The sequence below is a fragment of the Gymnogyps californianus genome, chromosome 4, assembly GCF_018139145.2.
Source record: "Gymnogyps californianus isolate 813 chromosome 4, ASM1813914v2, whole genome shotgun sequence".
NCBI lineage: Eukaryota > Metazoa > Chordata > Aves > Accipitriformes > Cathartidae > Gymnogyps > Gymnogyps californianus.
Genome location: NC_059474.1, coordinates 67,832,715 through 67,845,684, shown reverse-complemented (window position 1 = coordinate 67,845,684; position 12,970 = coordinate 67,832,715). Strand labels below are relative to the sequence as shown.

General features: G+C 49.7%; 1 protein-coding gene across 1 annotated transcript in view; it reads right to left on the bottom strand.

Moving 5' to 3' along the window:
- The window catches only part of NR3C2 (nuclear receptor subfamily 3 group C member 2), a 214,836-nt gene extending 211,519 nt beyond the window's left edge, over positions 1–3,317 (bottom strand). The window contains 1 exon segment of the mRNA XM_050895297.1: positions 3,284–3,317. The gene's annotated coding sequence lies outside the window, so the exon portion shown is untranslated.
- Between the last annotated feature and the right edge of the window lie 9,653 nt (positions 3,318–12,970).

Here is a 12,970-nt window from a genome sequence, read left to right as displayed (position 1 = left end):
TGTGACTTCCTAAGGAAATTTCCTAATTTCCTAAGGAAACGAGGCGTATCCGCTCACTCTGTCTATCCTCCTCTCTGTCTGCCTGCCAGTCCCGTTTCCCTGCCCCATCCATCATCTCTCAACCATTTGTCCAATTTCCATCAAACCGAGGGAGAAGGTGTCATGGATATGACAGCCCTATGGGTTCCGAGAGAAAACTGCTCAGCAGTTAGAAAAGATCCAAATTATTGCTCCCCGCCCTGCCCCAAAAGGAACAGCTCAGCAACATCAGCACAACAACCGCCCACCCTCACCGGCCACAGCCCTGTGGCCGGTGCCAGCAGCACCGTGGGCCACCCCTCACCTAGGGACCTGGGAGGAAACAAGGGAAGGGGGTAGCAAGGAAGGAGGGGACCCAGAGAGGTCCTGAAAGGAGGACATGTTGGTGGTAGGCAGGATGTAAATCCCATTGAAATTGCTCATCACAGCTCTGCTCCTCCAAGGACAGCTCTGCGCCTCCAAAGACCTTCCACTGCCATGCTACAGGGACAGCAAAGCAAGGGAGGCTGGTGTGCTAAGAGGGTTTCTCTTCATCATCCAGCGTAACAAGGAAGCTTTAGAAGGAAGCAGCAGTTCTGAGAGGCTGGGAGCTGACCTGCCCCTTCACAGCTATACAACCTGCTTGTATAGCCACCTGAGGAGACATGAAGGATGGGCTGAGCAGGGAGAGAAGCAATGCAAAAGTTGAATGGGAACCGTTTCTGCCACAGAGGAAGGAGATCGGATTAGGCGGGGATGCGTGGCTATTAAATGGATCCGTAATTCTGCAAACCTCCATGGCAGCCAGCAAGAGCAATATATAAAGAAAAGTAAACCTTGTTCTAAAATAGACCCTAAAAAACCCCCTCCCATCCTGCATGCCACTCTCTCGAGGCAAGGAGCAAAATGCACGACCTAGCCTCCATTATTCTGAAAATCACATATAAGTAACAACAGTTGGGGTTTTTTTTTAAGGAATTGGCTCATAGTATCATTAGAACTGTAGAAACTCAAGTGTCAATAGTTACAATATCAATATTATGCAAATATCTTTTCCTTTCAGAATGTATTAATTTTCCAATATTTAATTTAGTGTTTAATCCCTTTACTTAACACTACTTAAAAACGCTATTTCAAGCAAAAATACAAAACCAAACCAAACTTAAAATAAATGACTCAAATACTTCTTTGCTCTTACTTAGAACTATGGCCCTATGCCTACATTCCCCTCAAGCACAAATTTTATTAGAACATCATCATGTGTATCAAATCACATTCCTATAGCCTAAAATTTTCAGACAGAAGTGCCTACTTTCACATAAAGTCACTCCCAGATAATCACCTACCCCTGATTTAAGTGCTGAGCAAGCCTAATTCCTAGAAAAATCAATTGCAGCTGTGAGTGACCAGCATTTCTGAAAACGAGGAAACTTAGTTAAGGCTTCGAATTAGGATGTAAGTGAATTTTAACCCTCAGAACCACTAGCAGAACCACTGCCTATAAGGAAATCTCAGTTATAGGCCTAACATTACACTCGTGCACGAGCTTTGTAGCCATCTCTCCCACAGCAGTAAACTTCAAACTTCACACATAATCAATAGGCAAGCATACTTTAAAACTTCAGCAAATAAAAATCTGGGTCACACAAAGGAAAGAAAGTAAAGGAAAATGCCCTGGTCCTGCACTTCCAGAGAGAGAGGCACTGTCTGGTAAATATATCCGAGAGGATCAAAAAACAGCAGAGAGGTTATTTGTGGCCTGGTAGAAGTTTGATTTAAAATGACAGATATAAATTAGTAAGAATGCAGCAGCAAAGAGATTTTTTGGGAGTGCTGGTTTCTGTCACCTCCGAGCGCCTCGGTGGATAGTAGAACCAAATAATCATCTCACGGGTTCCTGATAGCATAAGGATTTGGTTTTGTTCGTCTAAGCAGAACTTATTACAACTTGACTAGCATGTTTATCCACAGTATCCACACTTCACCTACTGCACAAACATGCCTTTTTACTAACTTTCACTAAGTGAATTTGACTGTGGGCTAAAACATCGACGGATCACAACAGAAGCTGAATCGTGTTACATATCAGAACCAAGACCATCTATGTCTAATATTTTGCAGAAGGAAGTTTATATTATGAGCACAGCAGTTTCTCTAGACCCCCCCGACAAGTACTCGGACGCTGCAAGTTATATATTTCACCCCCAAACATATCAACAAACAAGTCCTCTGCAGTACAAGTCTCCGATCAATCAGGCATGAAACCAGTTTCGCAGCAACAGTCAAATAAAAAAAATTAAATGGTACCTGGTATCCTTGCAACCAAAAGGTCACCTAGATACGGGAAAATCTGAAGTAAATCCAGTTTCATAAAAACTAAACCGATAGCTCAAGCGACCACCCACTTCTTATTTCTCGGTGTTTGTAAACGAAATTTTCTTTAAGTTTCACTGCCTGCCAGCCGCTTCGCTGACATAAAACTGCCCAGGGGACCAGAGTTTCATCGTCAATGATGAGCTGGGGTTTTCCCCCCTTTCTCCAGAGCAGCGGAGCACGGCTGGCAGCACGGGCAGGTCGGCTGCCGGCGCGGCCCCCCGCACCGCGGCCCCCGGCACCGCCGCCCGCGGACCCCGAGCGGAGCCGGACGCGGGCCCCCGCGGCGGGGGGTGGTCCCTCCGTCCCCGCACACACACGCGTGTTAACAACCACGCAGGCAGCGCGCACGCTTATTTCCCTATCTGCCCTACGCTATATGGAGCATCACCGCAGCTCCACGGGCAGAAGGCACCGCTTTGCACCCCTAACCGCGTCCCCCCCCGCGTCCGCCTTCCCGCAGGTACAATCCGGATCGTCACGCGTCGGGGAACCCGGCAGTGCCCGGGACCGAGCGAGCGAGCTCCCTCTCTCGCAGGCGTCCGCCGGGGGTCGGCCCGGGGGGGGGGGAGGGATCCTGAGAGCCCAAACCCGCTTTCGGCCGAGCCCGCCTCGCCTGCTCCCTCCCGCCGCCCGGACCCCCAAGCGATACAGAAAAGCGCTTTTTTCCGTGCAAACGCCGCTCCCCACCCCCCACGGCAGAGAGAGTCTGGGTTATCACCGTGACACCTCCCCCCTCCACGGAGGGCACGGGGGGGGGGGGGGGGCGCCGAGCCCTGAAGTACCCACCCCGCCACACCCCGCCAGCCCCACCTCCCGGTGCGGGTCGGGGAGAGGAGCTGCCCCGCACCTGGCCCCGCTGCCCCCCGCGTCGGCCCCGGCCCCGCGGTACCTGTTGCGGCGGGGCGCGTCCCCGAGCCCCCGCCGGCGCGGCGGGCGGCGCGGAGCGGAGCGGAGGGCGGCGCGGAGCGGCGGGGCGGGCGGCGCTCACCCCCCTCCCCCGCCTGCCCGCCCGCCCGAGGCGCGCTGCGCTGCGCCGCGCCGCGCCGCCCGGTGACACGGAGCGGCACCCGGGAGGGGACGGGAAAAGGTGCCAAGTCCTTTAAAAACATGTCACATGCCCAGATAAAGTTCAAGTTTACGTCCCGCCCGCCGCCCGCCCTCATTGGCGGGCGGGACACGGAGCGCCGCGCTGCTGGGGCCAGGCCGCCGCCCCATTGGCTGGGACGCGCCGTCAGTCACCCGCCGGGCGACATGACTGATACAAAGTTGCTGCGACACAGTCTGGAAAACGCATCTCCTTAAAGCCGCAGGGGCCGCCGCGGCCGCGCAGCCCCGCGCAGCCCCCCCCGGGCGCCAGCCCCGCCGGGGAGCCGGGGGCCCCCACCTGCCGCCCCGCCCGGAGGCGCCCCCGGGGAAGGGTCGCGGGGCGTGAGGCCGGGGCCACCCGCGGGCAGGTGAGGTGCGCGGGGTGCGGCCGCCCCCGCCCGGTGCCCGCGCCGGCGGCAGGGCCGGGCATCGCCTCTCCGCCGGCCCGGGATTTCCGCCTTTCAGCGGCGCATGAATACGCACGGTACCGATGCAGCGGTGATTTAACCGAAAAAGAAAAAAAAAAAAAAAAAAGCGGAGCGGCGGCGGCGGAGGGCGGGAGGGTTCAAGGACTCGTCCTCCGCTCTCCGCCGGGCTGGCTCCGCTCCGCGGCAACCGCACATCCCGCCGGGCGCCCCCGCCCGCTGCCTCCCCCCACCCAGGGGCAGCGAGAGGGGCCGCCGGGACGGCCTCCGGCTCCGGGTGCTGCCGGCCCCCCCGTTGTCCCCCCCGGTGCCCGCGTCCCGGCTGCAGGAATACCCTTTTCCCAGGGAAGCAAAAGAAAAGACGCCGAGCAAACTTTCAGGCGATGCGCTCCCAACTCGCTCCGTAAATAACGCCCCCAGCCCCCGGCGAACGGCCGGGAGCCGCTGACGCACGCTCCCAAAAAGCCCCGGCCCCCGCCGAGCCCCGCTCCCGGCCCCGACCCGACCCCCAGGTGCGCCCCCGGCCCGGCGGGGACAGCTCCGCGGCCCCGCAGGGTGACAGAGGTGCCCCTGGGAGCGGGGCGGGGGGGGGCTGAGCCCGTCGGGGAGCGGCAGCGCCGTGCATCGCGCTGGGGCACCGCGCACCTTCGCCCGAAATCGCCCCCTGCGCGCGCGCAGGCACGCACACAAACGCACAGATCCGCGTATTGCTCCGGCGAGCGGGGTTTGTATTCAATAATCACAGCGAAAGCGCAAACGTCCCCAGGATTTGGGGTGTCACGTGCCCCTCTCATTTTCATATTCTGCCAAATATCGACCCGCACTGGCGGCCCCGGCGGGCACGGGCCGAGGCGGCGGCGGCGGCTCCCAGCGCCGGCGGCGCGACCCGCGGAGCAGCCGCCGCCGCCGCCGCCGCGCTTCCCCGCGGCGCTGGCGCGGACGCTGCCGAGCAATGGACGTGTCCTTCCCGCGAAGTTTTCACTGATGGGGACGGGACTGGCCGTGACCTGGATACGCCGGCTGGTGTGGCGGACACCCGCCCGGCCCCCGCTGCCCCCCGCGCCGCTCCGCGCCCCGCGCAAGGGTCCGCGCTGCACTCACCTCCCCTACGACATAGTGGCGCGGCGGGAGGAGGCACGGCCCCCGGCTACTGCCAGCAAACCATCCGAGAGCCCGCACCGCCACCAAAAAAAAAAAAAAAAGAAAAGAAAAAAAAAGTACGCGGAGGAAACGCCGGGAGCGGGGCCGGGCAGCGGGCAGGGCGCTGCTGGCGGGGGCTGCGGGAGGGGGCTGCGGCGGCGGCGGCAGGCGGCGGCGGGGCGCCCGCGGCTCGGCGCGGCGCGGCTGGGCGGACAGCTCCCACCATGGACGCCTAGGTGGGTGGGTGTTCCCGCGGGTCACACCCTCGCCCGCCGGCGGAGGGGAGCGGGGGGTGGATCCAGCACCGGCGGGAGGGGGGGGGGGGGGGGGGATTTGAGGGAGGGGGAGAAGAGGGGGCGGGGAGGGAGGGAGCGAGACACCCTCCCCCCCAAAAAAAAAGAAACCAAACCCGAAAAAAAAAACTTATGTCATTCCAGGTAAAACTCCCATCTGCGCCACCAAGGAAGAGGAGGGAGGAGAGTGGCGAGGGTGTAAACTTTTTCCTCTCCCCTCTCCCGCCCCCCCCCCCCCCCCCCACCGGTGCCGCCCGGCCCCTCGCAGCGCCCGGCGGCCGCGCCGCCCCCGCCGCCCCCTCCTGCGCCGCCCGCCCCGGCGGCTCCCGGCGGCGCGGCGCCGCGGGGTTTCTCACGCACGGAGCCCGCCGCCGCCGCCGCCGCCGCGGTTCCTGGTTCGCGGAGCCGCCGGAGGAAGGGAAGGAGGGCGGGCGGCAGGGAGGCAGGGCGGGCGGCGGGGGAGGAGTGTCTCCCCGCGCCCTTCCCCAGGCGGAGCGTCTCTCCCGGCCCTGGCGGCGGCGGAGCCCCCCCCCCCCCCCCCCCCCCCGTTCGGCCCCCATGCTGGCTGCGGGGAGCGGGGCGCCCCTGGACGGGATTTCGGGAGGAGGCTGCGCCCCCCCGCTGGGCCTGCGCCTTCCTCCGCCCCCCTCCCCGCTCCTGCCAGACGCGGGGAGCCGAGCCCCTCTCTGCCGCCCCCCGGCCTGCCCTCGCCGTCCCGGGGTAACGCCGGGGAGGGGGCGCGTCCCCGCGGCACTCGTGCGGCTGCGGTGGAGCAAACCCATCCTGATTTCAGACATAAAAAAAAAAAAAAAAAAAAATCGGCGCTAACATCGATACTGGTTTTAAATTAATGTTTCGCTTGTGGCTAAGATCTTTTAAAGCTGATTATTTTTAAGTTCGGGGCATTAAATGTCTCTTCATTTAAACATCTTAAGGAAAAAAATCAGGCATTGGAGGGAGGAAAAAGTTGGCCCTATTTTAATACCCTCAATGAAGTCTTTAAACATGTAAAAGGACTGCTCACAGAGAGGGAATTTTACCTGCGCCGAAGCCTCTGTAGGATTGGGGCCTTGGAAAAGGCGAGTATTTTATCAGCTGTTATTTGCATCCGTCAAAGTTTGTGGGTAGCTTGATAAATGCTAAACAGGGAAGCATAAAGTGCTGGTAAGTCCAGACTTGGAGATAACGGCGCATTCAATAGCTTAATTTCACAATTAGTTTGCTATATTATTGGAAGCAAATCATATTTCACTGTGCCTACACTAGTGCTCTATTTATAGCCATAATGTAGCTAAAAAGGAGGAACCTACTGAGATGTATTATAACATTGAATGTGAACAATTCTGTTCTCTCTCTTTTTACTCGTTTCGTGTTATACATCTGGTTTGGAATATAGCTAATTTATTAATCGAGCAGAGCTACCGTAGATGGGTTGGAGGCTGCAATTCCAAGGCAGAGGAAAGTTCCACGCAACTCTGCGAGTAACCCGGCAAATCACAGTCATGCAAAAAGCACGCAAGCACGTTGGCTGGTGTAGCAATAACTGCTGTACCAAGCACAACTATTTTATGTTAATTTATAGTAATGGTGTATTTGGCTGATTGGTTGCACTGCTTTTGTCTTACTCTTCTGGCTATTCTTTTTTTTTTTTTTTCAGAGCAAAGGTGTAAATGAAAAAGGCATCTGAAATGCCTGGAGGTAGCCTCAGTCTTTGTGCTGCATCATCTTTTTTTTTTTTTTTTTTAAGAACGAAAAAGAGAGAGAAAATAAAATCGGGGCAATATATCTATCTTCTGTCTTAATAACAAATGTTTGATTCCCCCCCCCCCCCCATTGTGTTACATACAGAGGCGGCTGCTGGAAGAATAAAGCACCTTTCCCAGTACATGCAAGATGCTCACAGATTTTCCACAAATTCAGTAGAAACCTCGTTTGTTTTTTGCTTGTGGTTCACAGGAGCACTTAGCTTTTTAGTGGTTGACACTATATCTATTTTTAGCAGCATTTTAACAGCTGTCACTAACAACTAAGATCTCATCTTGAACGGGGAAGGGAGATTATCTGTTTTATTTAAAAAATCAAACTACATAATTGTCAGATTATAAAACGCAATTTGGATCTTTATCTGTGAAGAGAAAAGGCTATCTCTTCTCATTATGCCAATTCCATGAAAAAAAGGACCTATAGTGGGCTTGATAAAATAACGAATGGGCTTTGCAAGGTTTGGAAATAATGCTATTCAAAGGCATACAAATGTATATATAGCACATTTCGAATTCTGTTAAAAGTGGTCCTGTTGCTGCCTTCTGCAGCTGTGTCGCGATGGGGGAAACCGCAAAGAGTCGAGTTGTAGTTTTCCAAGTAGGTCAAGAGGAGCAGCACGGACACCTCCGATGAGCAATTCTCTTCCCTCGCATTAGATTTTATAAGAGGTTAACTCATGTCAGACACATGACACTGAAAGCAGCAGACAGACAAGTGTAAGCCACTCTGTAGCAGATGTCATCTCTGTTCCTAAAGATAGTGGTAACTTTGCTATGGATAATGCATTACAAAACAAGATAACGCTGAAACTCGGCAAGTGTCAAGTTTTACCTCCTCCCATGCTCGGTAAAGCGAGCGAATTGGTATCAGGGGCTGCAGGAGCAGCAATGTAGCGTAAAAGCAGCCTACTGTACTGTCTTACTTAGAGGTCATGTGCCCTATTTTGAGAACTGAACCAAAGCGGATGAAGTTTTGAGTCAGTTCCAACTAAGGCAGCTGGGCATTTCCCACTTCTCTCCAGCTCCAGCCCAGGAAAGCAGGCAATCACATGGTCACATATATTATTCCTTTACCCAGTATTATTCAGCGTAGGTTTAATTTTTATGCCGTTTGGCTCATGTGGTTTTGATTATTCGAGATTTATAGCTGATCAGGAGGAGTTGCATTTTGGGAAGACACTGGAAAAACGTTGGGGATGACAGATGAGCGTTTACTTTCCCTGTCCAACAGGTGCGAGTCTTCCGAGAGAGGAGTCCACAGTCTTCTCTGACTCACCAGTTAATTGTGTTAAAGCTAATTTCCTGAGCCATGCTGAAAGTCTTTAGAATTCTTTACAAGCCCTGGGAAAACATAAGTAAGCATGTTTTCTATATGGTATGCTTATGTTCTCTCCGAGATACCAATATTTTATCTATTTAGTCTAGTTTTGAACAATTTTGTTTTCTAATTATAGATAAATCTTTTAGCTGAGCAACAGAACATGTTCCCTTTTAACCTGGATTCCTTCTTTTCTGTCTTTTTTTTCTTCTTTTTTTAATGCTTCTTAATGGCCCATGTTATAACTGTGGTTGAACCACATCTAAGTATAGTACAATTGCATTTCTAATGCACATTGGCATTAGCAACCACTTGCTTGTGTAAGGGGCCAAGACATGCATTTGAAAACACAGATTTCCAATACATTTAAAATCACAGGGTTTTTTGACGATTAGCACCGATACTTTCATCCGGTTCAAAACGAAAACATCTCATAAAGAATTACTTGTTGTGAGTAGTAGGTCTCGTTGACAATGGTAGGGCAAACGAAGCACAAGGGATAACACATAGGCAGTACTTTGTGGTTTTTTGTAGCTTTAATATTGCCATATCTATTTATGTTGTTTATAGTCAACTTCTGTCTTGTTTACTGCTTGCACTATTACTTGTAAGAAAATGCAATTTGTAAAAAAACGGAACATTAAAAAAATTGTCATTGCCACAGAATGCAAACTTATCTCGATATTAATGAATTCCAAACAATAAAAGGTAGTGGCAGCTAATTGTATCTTAATATTTATCTGCTACCTACTGGAATTTTTACAGTATCAAATGGTAACTCATACCATAATCTGATTAAAATTTTGTAGTAACCATAATAGTACTGCACCTATGCCAAAAATACAGACATAATGTTTAACAGCAGTAAAAATAAGAGAGCAAAGAATACCCTCCAGCACTTAATAAACATATCAAATGCAAATTGGAGGAAATTATTTAATCACTCTATAGGCTAGTTAATTCTGATGATTATTCACAGTTCTAATAGCAATACTTAGTGTGGAACAAGTTAGTACCAAAATTGTCATGACACCAAGGTCGTAAGTAGAATTTGAAACTTGCTGTATAGTGGACATTAGCTTCCTGATTGAATGAAGGTGCAGCTTTAAGGCTCCTACAGCAAAAGGAGAATTCTTATGTAATTTTCCAGATTCTTCTATAATCCTGAAATTACCTGCTCTCAGATATTATGCAATGAGAGACCGTTTGGGATTAACCTGCATGATCACGTTCATTTTGAGACTCGAAAGACCTTTGTTTTCTAAATTTTTAAAAATCCTTATTTCCTGGAAAAGAGAGATTTCGGATGGGTTCTCCCCAAAGCGTACAGTGAGGAAGAGACTGAAGAGAGCGACGCTATGAAGCTGAGTTAAGAGACTGCTCAAGAAAAGTGTTAATTTAACATGTGCCAAGACAGAAAAGGAAAAAAAATCTATTGATTTTGGTGGAAGTTGCACTACTTTCCTAAATAGCTGTAGTCTGTTCATTTTTTTTCATATATTAAATACTCGCTTCCTATGTAGGCTATGGTCTGGCTTGAGGAGTTCATTCAATGTGCCACCTTGGCCCAAGCTGGGCAGTTGATCTTGCATGACATGCAGAGTTGGTCCTTGTCGGATGCATGTTGATTTACACAGATTTGGTTAAGAAAGGAATATATTTGCCACAAGGAACCATAAGTCGGTGTTCTGAGAAAGTGTCCTGGCTTTGAAGATGAAGGTCATACCAGAATTTGTCTGCTAGACTAATACTGGTAACCAAAGGTCATGCATTCCAAAGTTTTCCCACTATGCTCGCCGATACTTGGCCCACAAGCCAGGAGTGACAGAAATTTTGACACATTGGATAGGTTTGTCCCTAATGGCCCCAAACACATGCAAATAAACAGAGTGATTCGCAGGTGAGAGTAGATAACCTTACCAACCCAGTTGCCTGGCTATGGTTTATTCTCTTTTGGTGTGAGCGTAAGTGACAGTCGCTCAGCTTGGTTTCCAAAAACAATGCTGTCAGTGTATCAGTGCTTGTACAATCCTGGTGCCTGCAGCATCCAAGTACCACACAGACATATTTCTTCCGAGCTCTGGAAAGAAGAGAAGCATTATCGCCATTTTATAGACAGGGAGTGAAGGAACAAAGAGATTGCGGGATTTATCTCAGGTCCCCTAAGAAGGCTATGACAAAGCTTGGTACTTCCCAAATCCCAGCTTGCTGCCTTTCATCACAGGACCAGATTTCCTTTTCAGCCGTTGCTTTCCCAAGATTGCTGCGTGAGCATGAATGACGTATAGTTAAAACACATTTGGTTGTTGTCTGGGGAAAGAAAACATGCCATGCTCTGTTTGAATGTATTCATTATTGAAATGAATTTAGAAAACCCACATTGTCGGCGCTTTTTACCGTATGGATTAGCAGCAGCCACTAAAGATTGACATTACCTTGCCTGCTCAAGCCTGGTCAGAAGAGTCACATTCCATGAATGTGCAAGAATTTCTGGCATGAATTCTTGTACATGCACATTTACATTTTGGCTTCTGTGCATGCTGTTCATGCGCTCACCGCTTTGAACTTTGCTTTTCATGAGTAATTCCAACAACAAAATTCATTCCTTCATATATACATGGAAAGCAAACACAAAAGAGGCAGGAATGTGGCCAAATTAAAGTAATTTCAAATGTTTTTTTCTTTCTGTATTTATTTTGCATTCCATTCTCAGCTCTGGCTAGAGAGTCACAGAGTAGAAATTATGTACCCCCTCAAAATTTCTGAAGGAAGATCAGCCAGGACTCAAAGGAAATCTTGTTTGTTTAAGAGTCAAAGTTGGTCCAGAGCAGCAATGATAGAGGGTTTAGCAAAGAAGAATTTCTCCCTGTGTGGTTTGGTTTGTCCCCTATGCGTGACTTAAAATGGAAAACATGAGCCTATCAATCAGAAATCTTTTGTGTTCAACAGGTGCACAGAAGTTATGACTACTCCTAAATGTAAGATGAGGTACTGATCTTTTAAATCCGGTTCCTTTGGTTCTGTCCTAGGGAGAAGACACCCATCATGGCGATGCTAGTCCTGCAGATGAGCTTCACTTTTCAAGCCCTGAGCATTACTCTTTTCCATAAGAGAAATGCCTAAGAATAGTGAAAGGAATCACAGGATTGTTTAAGGAACTAGAGATGCTGAGCTGCATTTGCAGTATTTATACTACTTTTATATAATTGTAACAGTAGTGATTGTAACACGATTTACACTGTCAGGAGAGAAAGAATTAGACCTTCTTTTACTGGGAATCATAAACAAATGAATAAATAAACTAGGCAGTACACTACATGTGTGCATTTTTATTTCAGAGCTTATACTGAAGGGTGTCTAATTCTAAGCAGGTGCTTCCTTGTAAACCCACTGTGGAGAGCAAATGAGTCCCAGGGACTGTCGCTCCTTGTTGATCATCAGTGGGCGTAGATGCAGTAGATGTAAAGGTCTATGACTCACTGAGCTTGCTAAGGTGAAACCAGAAGAGAGTAGATAATTGCACCATTATAAAAAGAATTATCACAGTTTGATTACAGAAAAAAAATCTTCTAATGGTGCCGTGACTCTTGGGAACTAAAATAGGGAATGGGACCAAAAGTGAGGAGTTTATGTCAAGGAATGGCAAAGTGTCCCCTTTAATTGATCCATTTTAATCAAACATGCCAAAAAGATGATTTCTAGGACTGAAGGTATAATGGGTCAAAGCAGCCTAAGGTACTTCCCCATGCCAGTTCTGATTAAAATAAAAAAGAAGACAAATCAAAGAGACAAATTGATACGGGCAAGAAATTTTTGAATCCAGAGATTACTGGAATACTTCATAAAAGGGATGATGCAACCTCCTGCCTTATGTACGAAAAAGATACCGAGTTCAAAATAGCCCTATCTAGTTTGATAATCCATAAATTGAAGAGTGAGAGGGAGGGATTGCAGGTAATCCAGATTGATATGAGAACTTCAAATACTCAGGGAGGTATGAAGAAGGCATTTCCTTTTGACGGGCAGTGAAGAATAATTTGGTGTCATGTAACCCAGAAAACATGTATATAAAATGCGGAAAGTATTTGGGCAATTAAGAACAAAAAGCAAATGTGGTATAAATTAATGGGTACCTATGACCTTTATAGAGTACATGAAACTTGGCAGGATGGTTTTCATACCAGTAATGATATTATAAGATGACAATTTAGGCTGCAAAGGCAAAATGAAGAAAACAATGAATGCAGGCATGGAGGACAGTGGTATCTGCTCATTAATGGTGGTGTGGCACAGAGGGAGACTCATCCATCCATCCCAGCCGTATCGAAGACTTGAAGCACACCAACAAAAGCCTGTCATTTTCTCTTTCCATTTGGGTCTTTGTGGAGGTTTTAGTAGTGGTATCTAGGGTGGGTAGCAATACTTGGGGAGGTACCACAAGTCTTTGTGGTACCAACGAAATGGGGGGCTTGGAGCACTCCTTCAGCAGGGGAGAGTCTCCATTTTTACAGGACACTGAGCTGAAAGAAGGCCAGTGTCAGCGTTGAGATG